Source organism: Martes martes (assembly GCF_963455335.1).
Source record: "Martes martes genome assembly, chromosome: 4".
Classification (NCBI taxonomy): Eukaryota; Metazoa; Chordata; class Mammalia; order Carnivora; family Mustelidae; genus Martes; species Martes martes.
Genome location: NC_137891.1, coordinates 184,530,571 through 184,543,404, shown reverse-complemented (window position 1 = coordinate 184,543,404; position 12,834 = coordinate 184,530,571). Strand labels below are relative to the sequence as shown.

At 50.7% G+C, this 12,834-nt stretch overlaps 1 protein-coding gene across 4 annotated transcripts in view; it reads right to left on the bottom strand.

The window, feature by feature from the left end:
- The window catches only part of CTNNBIP1 (catenin beta interacting protein 1), a 47,471-nt gene extending 41,300 nt beyond the window's left edge, over positions 1-6,171 (bottom strand). Inside the window, exon 1 of one of the 4 annotated variants that reach the window (XM_080801025.1) lies at positions 5,858-6,171. The gene's annotated coding sequence lies outside the window, so the exon portion shown is untranslated. The remainder of the gene's footprint in view (positions 1-5,857) is intronic. The other 3 variants (XM_080801028.1, XM_080801026.1, XM_080801029.1) reach the window with 3 other exon arrangements.
- Positions 6,172-12,834: the final 6,663 nt, after the last annotated feature.

Genomic DNA, 12,834 nt, shown 5'->3' with positions numbered 1-12,834 from the left:
CCCCCTTCTCTGTCTTGCCATCACCGTCCTCGATCATGTTATGAGGAATACAGACCTGCTTACAGAAGCTTATACACTACAACACAACCAGGAAAAATGGAGAAACAGTCATGACCCTCAATCCTTAAGAAACTTCGGAAGGAGGAAAACAATGTTTTGATGCAGCCGCGGCCACCACGCAAGGACACCTCTCCGTCTCGGGACTGTTGTCTTTCCCTCTTAACAAGGCTTCGTGGAGGATCAGGGCATAATGGGTCTTTAATAACTGAGTATAACAGCAATTGGTGCCCAGCGCCCTTTCATAAAAGAAGTTCAAAAGCACTTTGGCTCAAACATCACAATGCCCCTGGGAGCTATGAAGGTGCAAGTATCATTATCCCCATTTACAGTTGGGGAAAGTAAGGTAAAGGGAGGTTAATTAGCATGCCCAAGGCCAGCTGAGACAGGGAAAGGGTGCAGGATTTGCAGCTAAGTCTGGCCGCCCTAACAGTGTCACCCACGCCAGGCTCAAGAGAGAATTTTCTCTTCTCTACTGTTCCTGCTGAGAAGCAGTATCTAACATGGGGCTCCGAGCTCGTGACCAGGAGACACACTACCCGGGTTTGAATCCTGACTCTGTTCCTGACTAGCTGGATCACTAACCAATTACTTAATCTTTGCAGGCTTCAGCGTCTGAATGTGTACATTAGCACTAATGGTGTGGATCTCCGAAATCTGGGTGAGGGTTGAATGAGACAATGTACGTAAAATGCCATGTTCATTCATTTTCTCAATGAGCACTATCACTCTCATTGAAAAAAAAAGATTACTTGACAAAAGGGCTGCACCCACTCTGGGCTTAGTTTTTACAAGGCTACAGATGACATACGACTAACAGGCATTTTGGATTCTGCCAATGAAATGTCCCAGGAGCCTGAGAGTGACTTGCAACACCAAGTTTAGACTCCCACTGACTTGTGTCGGCCTCTCAAGGTTAGCAGAGCAAGTGGCATCGTGAACACCAACCGACAAGGGGGATGCCCGAATGGGAAGCCGGCCAACAGCACCCCGTCTAACAAGGCCAGCTCTGGATTCCTGACCAGCGGAACCCCTGGGTTCTAAACGCCGTTTCTCTGAGTGCTCTGCTGAGCTTCCAAACTGCTCCCAGCCCAGAGAGAACACAGCCAGTGCTTTCTAGGTACCACCATGCTCCTGATCAAACAGGATGTGTTCATGGATGACAGTGTGGCCAGATGGCACCGACCCAGGGGCCTGGAGGAGAAGTGGTGGTGGGGTGGGGGACAGCTACCCAGTCAATCTCAGGATACCCCCAACGAAGATGCTGAGACATACGTGTGTGGCCATCCCTGACGCACACATGAAGACCGGCAGCAAAACTCCGTTATTTCAGTGTCACTGCCAAGATAAGAAGCTTTAACTCGGGGCGCCTGGGGGGCTCGGTCGGTTAGGCATCTAGATGCCTTTGGCTCAGGTCATGATCTCGGGGTCCTGGAATCTGCGGGGAGCCTGCTTCTCCCACTCCCTCTGCCTGCTGCTCCCCCTGCTTGTGCTCTCTAAAAAAATTAATAAAATCTTAAAAAATAAAGTGGGACAGGTATTAATTTTTAAAAAAAGAAGCTTTAGGGGTGCCTGGGTGGCTCAGTGGGTTAAAGCCTCTGCCTTCGGCTCAGGTCATGATCCCAGGGTCCTGGGATCGAGCCCCGCATCAGGCTCTCTGCTCAGCGGGGAACTTGATTCCTCCTCTCTCTCTGCCTGCCTCTCTGCCTACTTGTGATCTTTGTCTGTCAAATAAATAAATAAAATCTTAAAAAAAAAAAAAGAACCATAAAAAAAAAAAAGAAGCTTTAACTCATACAGAGAGGAGCAAAGAACATACGACATGCCGTGGTGTAAGGCAAGATGCTAAGAGCTGGCAGCGCACGTTCATTCAACTTAAGAAACTGATTATCCTCATCCTTGGGGTGGGGGTGGGGGGCAGTAAAGAAGGTCAAAGGAACCTGCAGGACACACATACTCACACCTGGGCCTTTGTTAGCTAGCTGATGGCTCCCGTATCTCCTGGGCACCTAGGCCAGCGAAACGGGGAACCTGATGGGAATGAAGTCAACACTGCTAGCCTGCTGGCCTCCAAAAGCCTTTCCCGGACGAGGAGGGCCCACTCACTGCTGCTCCTAGCAACCTGCTCTTTCTCCTAGCATGGCCCCTCAAGGAGGAGTTCTCATGCAGTGACTCTCCACTGTTCAGAATTGATGAGTAAGATCCAAATTCCTCACCGGGGCCACAGATCCAGCCCCTGTCAACTCCTTGGTCACCATGCTCCAGCCCCACTGGGCTCACAGCTCCTGCTGTCCTCTGTGCGCACCAGCCGGGTCCCCGTTCAAAGTCACCTCCTGAGAGCGAGCTAGAGTTCTACCCTGACCCCTACCCCAGTCATCTCCATTTTAGTGCCCCACTGCATTCTCCCCATATCTCTTTTCACCATCCTGCATTGTTTTGTTTTACCTATCTACTGTGTGTCTCTCCCACCAGAAGATAATCTTCATTAGACCACGGATCCCAGTGAGATCTTGTCCTTGGCTATATCCCCAGCACCTACCACAGGGCCTGGCATAAAGCAGGTGTTCAATACGTCATTCCATTTCACAAATATTTACTGAGTGCCTGCAAAGTTTAGACACTGGACTACAACAGTAGACCAAAAAAAAAAAAAAAAAAAAAGAATTCTCTGCCCTCAAAGAGCTTCGGTGGCAAGTAAGAAACAGATAAGTAACAGTGAAATTGATAACTACTACTTCCACCAACCACATACTAAGTGTTTGGTGCTGTTCTAAGCATCTGATAGGTATTACCTAATTTAATCTTCCCAACAACTTCCTGAAGGATTAGTATTTTCCAGATGGGGAAACCGAGGCATGGGGAGGTTAAGTTACTTGCTGAAGGTCACGCAGCTCGTAAGGGCAGAAACTAAGATAGTCTTGGTACAAAGTGCGTGCTCTGATCTTTGCTGAGTGTTGAATAAGGACTTGGTCAGCACCCCTGAAGCTGTTCTCTGTAGGCAGGGCTGGAAAGAGAGCGAATCCATCGAGGGAGGGCTGCTCTGCTCTCTGAGCCCAGTGAGGTGGGGATGGCTGGCTTTACCACTGTATTGCACCCTGGATGAGGAGGGATCTGCAGGAAGTGTGGTCTGATGATAAGACAGGGAAAGGGCCAGGATTCCTGGCTTCTAGTTTTAGGTGCTGAGACACCCAGGCAGGTCAACTAATATCCGATGAGTTTATTTTTTGTGCGGGACACTGCTCTTGACGTTGGGAGCTATGCAAAGATGAGTCCACCAGAGATCCTAGCCTCAGAAAGCTGAGAGTCAGGCAGGTACACTTGGAGCTGAAACAGAAGTAGAAATTGGCAGGTGCCATTAAAAAATGCACAGACTCTATGGGATTTCAGGAGTTACGTAGCCTCTAGGGGCCACAGATCCCCAGCCAGAAAAGAGGGGGCTGGCCTACACAACCCCCAAGGTCCTCTGCCTCTGACATGTTCTGACAGCACACTTTTGGAGCAGCACAGAGATCAAGTTTTATTCTGGTTAATAGTTCAAGTGCATGGCCACCGACTGGTCGTCTCATCTACCATGAGAACAGTCCCAATTTCTTTGGGCAACATCTTACAGCATCGGCAGGGCAATAAAAATTCTCTCATTTAAATAATGCAGCCAGATATGGGGTCGAAGCCCACTGTGTTCTGTGCTCCTCCACCTCCAACTGGTTTTTAAGACCAGAAACCCTCTTCCATCAAGGAGGAGGTGACCCTTCCGTGAACACACTGTTGTAACGTGGAGCCCACTCCCATTCACCTTGTTCTTGTCTGTATCCCTGGAGTCCAGCACAGCGCCTGCCTGGCTCACAACAGGGGCTGAGCAAGGTGAGCTGAGCTAAACCTGCCTATGATCTAGAAATTATCTGCTATACATATAAATCTGAGTCGGTGTTTCCTGGCGTTTTGCTTTCCAGCTCTCAGCCTCTCCTGGGGGGAGAAGAGAGGTGCTAGCTCTTCACTTTTACCCTTTTACCACCACCAGCTTGGTCCCCGGAGCCACCTCCCCCTCTTGCCCGGAAGCTGCAGTCGTCTACCTCCCCACCGCTATCCCTGCTTCTACCTTTGCGCCTTACAATCCAGTCTCTATATGGCAGCCAGAACCATCTTTGAAAACTTAGATCTTATCACCTCTCTGCTTAAAATCCTCTAACAGCTTCTAACTGCCCTTGGAATAAGATCCAAACTGGTTCTTCATAGCACTTAATGCCACTGGAATTATGTTGTCTGCTTATTTGTTTACTCCCTCCTCTTTAGAGTGTCGGCTTTGGGAGGGCAGGGGCTGGGTCGTTTTCACCACCTGGAGCCTGGGTGCTGGACATGGTGCCTGTCCTATAGAGAGCACTCACCACTGAATGGATGAGTCTCCATCTCACAGAGGTAACTTGCATTTTACAAGGTTCCTCACTAACTCCACCAGAAAACCACAAATGACACCCTGAAGTTCAACAGCCAGCACCTTTTTTATGATTCAAAGTCCTGCTTTAAATCAGAGGAAACTGGCATCTCTGGACACTTTAATGGCCCAAAAGATGAATATCACTTAGGGTCTAAAGCCCGGAACAAGAGCCCAGTAGTTCCAGCACGGAGCTAAGATCCAAAGCACTTGGAAACAAAACCGCAGGACAAACTCTGACTTGCCCCCAGGTCCCATGCGGATATAACCCGTGCCTCAATATACCCAAAACCAGGAACAAGAGCCCAGTAGTTGCAGCAGGGAGCTAAGATCCAAGGCACTTGGGAACAAAACTTTAGGACAAACTCTGACTTGCCTCCAGGTCCCACACCGACACACCCTGTGCCTCAATTTACCCAGCGGCCGGCCAGGCACACTTCCCTAAGTTCTTTGAGTGACAGGAGACAAAATAATTAACAGCTACAGCATACTTAGATTCTCAGATAGGAGGTGCTGCAAGCCACACATCTCATTATTCATAAAACTCTTGATTTGCTGCCAACGCAAGCCTCCTCCTCGGCCTTCCCAGGGGCTAACCTGACAGCAGGTACTGCTCAGACAAGTTCAGTGCACGAGAGAGGAAGGCATGCGGGGCCTAACAGAGGTGGGGTGTCCAGACCTATCTAGGTACCTGGGTTACCACGTTCAAGGATAAGGAAGGTGGTTGGGTGGAGGTGACGAGAAGGAGGTGACAAGTGCAGTTTGGGGCTCCCAGTGGTTCATTTGGATCCACACCCGACATACAGGTGGCACATGTGCCTGCAGTGCGCGCCTTCCAGGAGCAGTCACCGGGAGCGGTGGAATGGGGAAGCGACAGTTCAATCCCACGAGAGGGAGGAAGGGCGGCCCCGTGGCCAGACCTTGGCAGCATTTACTTTGGGGACATACGGAGGGGCTCTGTACGGAAAGAAGGTCGGGATGCTGAGCGTGGGGAGCAGGTGAGGGGAGAGTCGGGAGGGCACGGGACCTGGAGTGCTGACAGACGGTGACAACCGCGCCGACGCGGCGGGGCGAACAACGGGGTGGGTGGCTCGGACACCTGTGGAGGCGACCGCTGGGCGAAGGTGAGGAAGGCTGGAGGGTGGTCTGTGGCGGCGTCCGCGGCGGCAAGCGGCGGGAGGCGGGAGGCGGCGGCCACCAGGCGGGGCGAGGAGGCCGGGCCCAGACCAGGGCGCCGCGCCGGGGGCCAGCCAGTGGGTCCGAGAGGGTTCGGGGGCGCCCTCCTCGGCCCCTCCCCGGGAGACAAAGGGCCGGCGGCTCCCCAGAGCCCCCGCGCGGCGCTGTGGGCGCGGGGACGGCCTCGGCGCTTACCTGGGCCGCCCGACCCGGCCGGGCCGGCGGGGGCTGCGGGTCCGTGCACCGCGCGCGGCGGCCTGTTCCGGGGCGCGCTCAGCCCGAGCAGCCGCGGCGGCGGCAGCAGCAGCAGAGGCGGCGGCGGCGGCGGCGACGGCGGCGGCAGCAGCAGCTACAGCAGCAGCGGGAGCGGCCGCCTGAGCCTCCGCCTCCCGCTCCGTGAGTCACCGCGGCGGGGTGGGAGGGAGGCGCCAGGCCGCCGGGGGAGGGACCGGCGGAGGGGGCGGCATCTGGCTCCGCGCGGGCGGCGGAGGCGCGGCCACCGCAACGCCCGGGGGCGGGGGTGGGGGGCGGGGTGGGCCGGGCGCCAGGGGAGGGACTTGAGGGTGGGGCGGGGCTGCGGGGCCGTGGGGCGCCCATTGGTTAACTCGACATACGGGGCGGGGCCTCCTGCATACGGGGAGGGTGTCCAGAGGAGCGCGGGGACGTTCATTGGGCTCCTCGGGAGAAGGTGGGGCCAGGGATCCCGGGGCGGGGCCACGAGATGGGCGGGTGGAACAGGGTCGTGGGTAGTGGCCGAGCGCGCTCAGAGCAAAGGGGTGGAGCGGGGCGGGGGCGGGGCGGGTGGGCAGGGGAAGAGGGGCGGGGGCTCGGAGGAGGAGGCGGTCTGAGGGCGGAGCCCGGATTAAGGATGGTGCTGGCTCTGCGGTGAAGCGACTCTGCCTGTCCCTTAACTGCTCCAGGAGCCCAGAGATCCGGTAAAAATAATGGCCTCTCGCACACACGAGTCTGTGTTTAGAAATGGGAGCGGTCGGACAGGGCGGAATCCTCGGCGAGGCCGGTTTCTCCGGGACCCCTGAAAAATCTGCAAACGGACGAGGTTGCAAAACATGGAGAGGCGTGGTCTTCCGGCGCGGTGGAAGGGGAACACGGCCACCTTTGAAGCCGCTGGGCCCGGTCTTGAATGGGAGGCCTGTCTGACCTGGGATCCAGGGAGCCCAGAAAGCTCAGGGATGGGCCTGCGTGGGTCCGTGAAACTTAAACTATCATGAATCGTGGTGGGGAGTACATTTTTCTGGGGAGAAAGGGTCCATGATTAAAATGTTTCTGTATCGGCTAGATGGCTCTGTCTGGAGAGAGTACAGGGAGAAACAGCCCTTTTGGGGCAGACTATGAATTGCTTTGAATACCCACTTTCCCTTTTAAATTTTATTTATTTATTGGACAGAGAGAGTTAGATCACAAGTAGGCAGAGAGGCAATTAGAGAGAGAGAGGAAGAAGGCTCCCCGCTGAGCAGAGAGCCCCATGCGGGGCTCGATCCCAGGACCCTGAGATCATGACCTGAGCCGAAGGCAGAGGCTTAACCCGCTGAGCCACCCAGGTGCCCCCCACTTTCCCTTTTAAAGGGACACGTGTCTTTAAGAGTGGCCTCATCTTCAACATTTTGCCAGTTACGGGGTGTTACACTAACCGCACTTGAGGAGTCCCCTTGCCTTCCCGGCTTCCCCAGCCTTTCCTTTAGCCTCTTTTCCGTCCCATCCTCTTCCACGTCCCTCACATTTCTTCCCCATCCTTATGCGAGAAGAATATATATACATATATTTTTACTTTACTGTATTTACATTTTGTAATGTCCATATTACTCTTTTTGAGTTAATAACTCTTTTAGTTACAGTTGAGGAATATTTTAATTTTATCAACATTAGGTAGACTTTAATTAAATTAAAGTCATGAGATTATGAACTCAAAGGCCAGAAATAGGTCTTAGTCATGTCCCTTTCCCCATTAGTATCCAGTTTACTATGCCCACGGCAAGGGCTCAACCCATATTTGCCCATACAGTGTACCAGCCGATCCTTCTAGTTTCCCAGAGCACACCAACGCAAAAAATGTACACATTCAAATTATTTTTATGTAAATATTGATGTTTCAATAAATCAATTAAAGCTGAACAAGTTGCTTGGTATTCAAGACATAATGTCTAAATGAATTTTTTTTTAAATTTTATTTCTTTATTTGAGAGAGAGAGATCACAAGTAGGCAGAGATGCAGGCAAAGAGAGAGGGGGAAGCAGGCTCCGGCTGAGCAGAGAGCCTGATGCGGGGCTTGATCCCAGGATCCTGAGATCATGACCCCAGCCGAAGGCAGAGGCTTAACCCACTGAGCCACCCAGGCGCCACTGTATAAATGAGTTTTTTAAAAAGATTTTATTTATTTATTTATTTGACAGAGAAAGACACCACAAGAGAGGGAACACAAGCAGGGGGAAGTGGGAGAGGGAGGAGCAGGCTTCCCGAGGAGCAGGGAGCCCAATGCGGGCCTCGATCCCAGGACCCTGGAATCATGACCTGAGCCAAAGGCAGACGGTTAATGACTGAGTCACCCAGGCACCCCTAAATGCATTTTAAAAAAAATATTTTATTTGTTGTGGTGCCTGAATGGTTAAGCATCTGTCTTCAGCTCAGGTCATGATCTCAGGGTCCTGGGATAGAGCCCTGAGTCAGGCTCCCTGCCCAACTGGGAGTTTCTCCCTCTCCTTCTGTCCCATCCCCTACCCTCTCACTTGTGCTCTCTCAAATAAATAAATAAAACCTTTAAAAAATAAAATAAAAAATAAAAGACATATGCTTGGGGCACCTGGGTGGCTCAGTTGGTTGGGTGTCTGCCTTGGGCTAAGGTTGTGGTCCCAAGGTTCTGGGATTGAGTCCCACATCAGGCTCCCAGCTCAGTGGGGAGCTTGCTTCTCCCTCTCCCCCGTGCTCTTGCTCTCCCTCTCCCTCGCTGTCTCTCTCAAATAAATAAACTTTAAAAAAAAAAGACATATGCTTAGCAATAAAGGTGGGAAAGGAATGCATAAAATGAAAATGTGTCCATGTAAAATAATGGATGTTTTTCCTTTTTTCAAATTTTCATAAATCTATTGTTTTAATAGTTCAAAGTTACAATAAGTTCATCACAGTCAGTCCCTTAGCTACCCTATCAGCTCAGAGCTGGAAAATTCTTCCTTTCTAGACAACATTATTACTTCAGGATTAACTCAGGCTCCACCCATCTGTAGAGTCTTAGAATGAAACACTGAAGATTTAGGATCTAGGGAACATCTGCTAGTTCTGACAGCCTAGCACTGTCTCTTCCCCTTGGGAAACTGCTCCTCCCTCCCCTTGAGCCCCCAGAGGTCCTGATGAGGTTATCAATTACAGTATTCTTCCCTCTCCTCTCCACAAAAACAAACAAACAGGGGAGACATGGGACCCAAAGTTGGACCCGTCAAGTACTACATTCTATTTACTACTGGCTAAGAGGCAGAATATGTCCCAAGCTGACCCAATTGGAGTGCTTCCCTAAAACTTTCTTTTTTTCTTTTTTTAAAAGATTTTATTTGTTTATTTGAGAGAGAGAGAGAGCTGCATAAGCCAGGGGAGGGGCAGAGGGAGAGAGAGAAGCAGACTCCCCGCTGAGCAGAGAACTTAATCTATCCCAGGACCCTGGGATCATAACCCAAGCCGAAGGCAGCAACTTAACTAAGCCAGCCAGGCACCCATTCCCTAAAACTTTCTGAATTGGAAATGAAGGGAAGCTCCCTTTCCTATTAGATCAAGAGCTAGAAGGATATGACCTCAAAAATGTTAGTATCATCTTCCACACACGACATGGAAAATTCTGAAGGAATAAGGCAATGTTACAAGACAGAAAGGGACGAATATCTGGAAGGAGGGGAGGGGAATGGGTAGACAAGAAGAGAAACCTCTAACATTCAAAGTTTCAGTAGACCTTACACCAGCTCTGTTCACACCATCTTACACTTAATATGTCCCTAAATCAAGTCTCTCCCCCAGCGTCCCCAACCTTGGGTAATTGCCACCCCACACCACACAGTTGCTTGCACCAGAAGCTTACGGTCCCCTTGACACGCTGTCTCCTCTATCCCTCATATCCAGTCCATGTCGTTGCTGCCCCCAAACCCCTTCTTGAATCTCCCCACTTTCTACCACCTCCACTTCTCTTAACCCATCATCAGCTCTTATCGCAACTCTAACAATAACTTCCAAGTGCTCTCTCCTTCATTTATTTATTTATTTGATAGAGAGGGAGCACACAAGCAGGGGGAGGGGCAGAAGGAGAGGGAGAAGCAGGCTCCCCACTGACCAGGGAGCCTGACACGGGGCTTGATCCCAGGACCCTGGGATCGTAACCTGAGCCGAAGGCAGATGCTTAACCGAATGAGCCACCCAGGCACCCCCACTGGCCTTCTTAAGATGTTCCGATCTTGTCAGTCCTCTGCTATTCAATGACTTCTCTTCATTTTCTTGATGAAGTTCAAACTTCTGAGCATGGCTCGAAGCCCCTTGGTCATCTGGCTCCAGCCTGATCTTGAACCACTTTGGCTGAACGGGCTCCAACCCCACGTAGACCTTCTCCCTAATCCTCGATCACAGGGTACTTTGTGCTTCGTGAACTCTAGGGGTGTGGTTCCCTTTGCCTCGATGGTTCTCCACTTCTCCTTTATTCACCTGACTGAATATTTGATCTTTTTTTTTTTTAAAGATTTTATTTATTTATTTGACCGATGGAGATCACAAGTAGGCAGAGAAGCAGGCAGAGAGAGAGGAGGAAGCAGGCTCCCTGCTGAGCAGAGAGCCCGATGTGGGGCTCGATCCCAGGACTCTGGGATCATGACCTGAGGCGAAGGCAGAGGCTTTAACCCACTGAGCCACCCAGGCGCCCCTGCATATTTGATCTTTAAGGAGACATTTCTCTGCTCACCCTGGTCCAGCATGGCCATGCATTCCAGGAGGGCAAGGACATCGTCACTGCAAACCACTCCCACCTAGCACAGTATCTGGCATATGCAGAGGCCCACCGAACATTGTTGCATTAATAAATAAAACCCATGTAGATACCTCGCCCAGGACTGTCCCTTACATTGGGCAGCCACTCCTCTTGCCTAGCTCCAACGCTGACCCCAACGCCATCAACCCTCCCCTCGCTCTTCATGCATCACATTTATATGATTCTGTATTTTATCCTTTCAGCTTTTTTGGGGGGAGAGCCTCTCTGTGCTCCCAGACATGTATGTATCTTTACATACTTGTTTTCTAGGGCCAAAAAAAAAAAATCTCTTATCCTCTGGCCAAAGGGGTAAGTATAACAGTCAAAATTTTAGGCCATGTGGGAAACAACAGCAGAGCCACAGGCTTACAGGGCAGGAGAGCTATTCCCGAGTAGGTTTGCCAAGAGTGGAACTCAAGTTTTACCCCATAAGATGGTCTTCCTGCCTAGGAGTTTAGCAAGTTCAAAATAAGGATGGGAGAGAAAGAAGGAGGCTTTGCACCAAATCACGACGTGATTTGGTCGTAAAGAAAAATGAGAACCCATTCTTTTTGTGTTTTGAGAACCACATTTTAAATATTAATTCATAACCCCCAGGAAGATAGAAAGTGAGATAATTTGTCTTTTGCTCTGGTCCCGATGTTTGCCTTCCTGTTTACCTTTGCTGCAGCTCTACCTCTTGGGAGGACAGAGTGATAAGGGGGCCGAGGGCACAGCAGGCCGGGAGTGCCACAGACATGAGCCAGTCCCCTGTGTCTCCCTTCGGCAGATGACTTGTCATCTAATTTTACTTTGGAGATAATAAGGAATTATTAAGCACAGCGATGAAAGCATTTTGTAGATCAGTGAATATATATATTTTGTGTCACGAGTGGGCTATGTGCAGCTGTGAACATCGGGCTGTCTGCCAGCCTGTCCCCAGAGCGCTGGTTCCCCTCCATCACAGAATCCTGTTCATACTGCACTTGGGAACAATGGGAAAAAAGTGATTATTCATTGCTTTGGCTGAGCGTTCTGATAGACCAACCTGTCCTGTAAGTGTATTTTGTCTGTGCAGAAACATTTCAATCACCGAGTAAAGACAAACCAGCATACGACTCCAATTTGGATCCAAATATTTAGCTTATTAGCCTTTAAGGATACTTGTCACCTTTTTCTCCTGCTGGTTATCGTCCAATTAAATATTAAAAAATTACTATCCTGGTGCGCATGGGTGGCTCAGCCAGGTATGTGTCTGCCTTTGGCTCAGGTCATCATCTCAGGGTTCTGGATTGGTCCCCGAATTGGGCTCCCTGCTTTATGGGGAGTCTCCTTCTTGCTCTCCCTCTGCTCCTCTCCCTGGCTTGTGCCAACCACCTCTCTCTCTCTCTCTCAAAATGAATTTTAAAAAAATTACCATTCCTAAAAGCAAATAGCCTTTACTCTGTGGGAATAAACAATAAAACAGCTCTTTCCCCCGGCGCATACCAGGGCCCTATCAGCAGATGTTGCAATGCTACCCGTGTGTTTAGGATGAGACTGAAGAACATTCCTGAGGAGTGGGGCACCTGCGTGGCTCAGTGGGTTAAAGCATCCGCCTTCGGCTCAGGTCATGATCTCACGGTCCTGGGATCGAGTCCCACATCAGGCTCTCTGCTCAGCAGGGAACCTGCTTCCCCCTCTCTCTCTGCCTGCCTCTCTGCCTGCTTGTGATCTCTGTCTGTCAAATAAATAAATAAATAAAAGAAAAAAGAAAAAAAACATTCCTGAGGGCCAACCCTCGCCCTGTGGAGGTAGCAGACAGCCCAGCCCTTCGTGATTGTGAACAAGTAGAGGGACCTGTTACAGTTAAATACGTGTGGCTTTGCTCCTACTCTGCACTGTCGTAAGAGAGGAAATTGTCAAACCTATCTGAGACTATAAACCCTCCGGTTTCACATTTGTATGTTTGCCAGGGAGTTCCTGAAATCCTTTGCTCTTTAGTGACCCCGAAGCCTGGTTCTGGGGTAACGTGACAGACACTTAGAATTTGCATTTCGGTCCATTTCGGTCTAAATGAGCTTTGTGGTTTTCTCTTCTCCACGTCCCCCTCCCCTCACTTTCTTCATTACTGTTCTTCCGGGGAATTACTTCCCATCAGCAGTATTTGCCTCCAGCTGGCGCATCAGATGGGGCTCTTTTTTAT